Genomic DNA, 2,409 nt, shown 5'->3' on the forward strand with positions numbered 1-2,409 from the left:
GCCTCCTGGCCGTCGAAGACGGTCTCTTCCTTCATCTGCAGCTGCGGGAATTCTCTCCACGAAGCCCCCCACTCCCCATCTCGACAGGCCCTGGCAAGTCGCGGCCTTCTCTCTCAGCCCCTGAGATGGGTCCTGCCGCGGTTAGGAGCCAGGCTCTCCAGCGTGGCTGCAGGCTGCATTTCCACACGGACCGTTCGTGACGTGGGTGACGCATTCCACGCGCTCTCGCCACCCACCCAGCTTCACCCCAGCGTCTTAGGGGGCTGCTCTCATCTCTGCTTTGCCCTTGTCCGCCCTTGCTCAGTGCAGACGCCTCTCCACCAGAGCGCAAGGCTGGCGGCATGCTCGCTGTACCCACCGGGCTCCACTGCCACTGCCGTGGGACGAGGGCTGTGTGGGGGAGACTCTGCTCAAGCGGGAGAGATCTTTCTGGACAGTAAGCCCAGGGGAGCTCCCAGTCTCCACGGATCCAAGAAGCTGGGGGTGTGTGTGTGTCAGCGAGAACCAGGGAGACCCTCCGGAGGGGGGGGGACCCGGTCCCTGAAACAACGGCTCAGACGCTCCGCAGTGGTGGCGACGGGGCGGACTCGGCAACGTTTGCTTCAGCGACGCACGAGGGGCCTTCAGGAAACTGGTGGAATCATGGAGCTGAGAGATGACGGGATTTTCCCAAGGACTCGTGAGACCCCCTTTCCCACCTGCAACGCGTACGACTGCCATGAATCGGAGCTACTGTGAGAGCAAAGGGGGACAAGGCCACATGCCGGCCTCTCCAACAGGCACCCCAGCTCTCACCCCAGAAGGCTTCTCCGGCATCATTGGATGCTTGCCCCGCCCCAGACATGCCCCGGGCGCGAGGCCACCCCTCCTATTTACCCCGGTCTCTGGAGGCGACGTCTTCATGTACGTTCAGTTCGTCTGAATGAACGGGCCACAGTCCCTGCTGGGGAGGAACATACAGCCTCCTTCAGAAAAGGGGGGTGCACACGGGAGGCCAGGGTTCGAACGAGGGCACAGTGGCCAAGCCGGAACCCAAGGGAGGGCCCTGTGCCACAATGGGCTGCAAGCTGAGCGGCTGACCGCAAGGTCTGTGGTCCGACACCCCAAGCTGCTCTGAGGGAGACGGTGTGCCCTTCTGCTCCCCGTGAGACCTGCGGCCTCGGAAAGAAACCCGCAGGGCCAGGCCGGCTTTGCCCGCAGGCTCGCTGTAGGCCGGGGCCGAGCCGAGGGCAGGAGTCCAAGGGAGCGCTAGTGGCGCAACTGTTAAGCGCTTGGTAGCGCAAGAAAGAGGTGGCAGCCTGCTTCTGAGTGGAATCAACCAGAAACTCAACACCCTCACTGCCGACCGGTGGATTCCGACTCCCAGCCACGCTCGGTCCAGCGCACCAGGGAGAACCGGCGCCACCGCCCACACCCGATGGGTCCCGGACTGTGATCTTTCCAGGGAGGGGGTCGAAGGGCTCATGCTGCCATCCTGTATTCCCCCACCCCATCCCACCCCCGCCCCCCTGCTCTCAATTCTCTTACATGCTTACCAAGAAGCTTTTTGGGGCAAGAAACAGACAAAAACAGAGCCATTAGGAGTGACCGTTTGAACGTTTGAATGGCTCAGGGATGCAGGTCCATTGATCACGTGAGGTTCTCCACCCCCTCCTCCTGGTAGGGGGTCAGGAGTTTGAAAAACTGATTTTGTTTGTTCCTCTCTCCCTCCAGCCTTCTGGTGGCCGATGGTGAAGGGCGGGCGACAGGGCTGACCAGCAGTTCGAGTCCAGGATTTCCTGGAGGTTTGGTTCTGTCCGCCACATTTACTGCCGCCCCCTAAGGTAGCGTCTCTGACACCATCCTCCCTGGACTTACCGTTTCTACCCCCTTCTCCCTGAGCCCCTCTGCACCATGTCCCTGGACAAACGCTGCCCTCCGATGGTAGATAGTGGACGAATCCCAGGGCCCGGGCCCGGGCCCCTGGTGGTCCAGCTCCCCTGACAGACCTGTCCACTGCTTGGGTGTAAACGGAGACACAGTGGACAGCTGGTTCCAGACCTGCATTGTGACCAAGGGCCCGAGTCGCACAGGGCCCACCAGGCTCTATCCAACCAGCAAGCCTGGACGTACCCTTTCAGGATTTGGAGTTTTCCCTCCAAACCACTCCCTCCAGCAGTGTCTACAGCAAGCAAGCCCTTTCTGGGCAGTGGGCAGTGGTGACAGGGTCCCCTACTGGTCTCGGGTGCTGGGCAAGGACGCTCACGTGGTCGGTGAGTGCACCGGATGAGCTCTCCCTCAGGCCTTGATGATGCCCCTCGCCCAGCAGGGAGCCACGTGGCAGTGGCAAGGGGTCTCTGAGAGCCAGGCTGGCTCCGGGGCCAGAGGCGAAGGGCAGCAGGTGCAGGCCCTTGCCGAGCCCCACGGAGC

Source organism: Echinops telfairi, unplaced genomic scaffold (genome assembly GCF_000313985.2).
Source record: "Echinops telfairi isolate 266 unplaced genomic scaffold, ASM31398v2 ScPeMD7_5;HRSCAF=22, whole genome shotgun sequence".
Classification (NCBI taxonomy): Eukaryota; Metazoa; Chordata; class Mammalia; order Afrosoricida; family Tenrecidae; genus Echinops; species Echinops telfairi.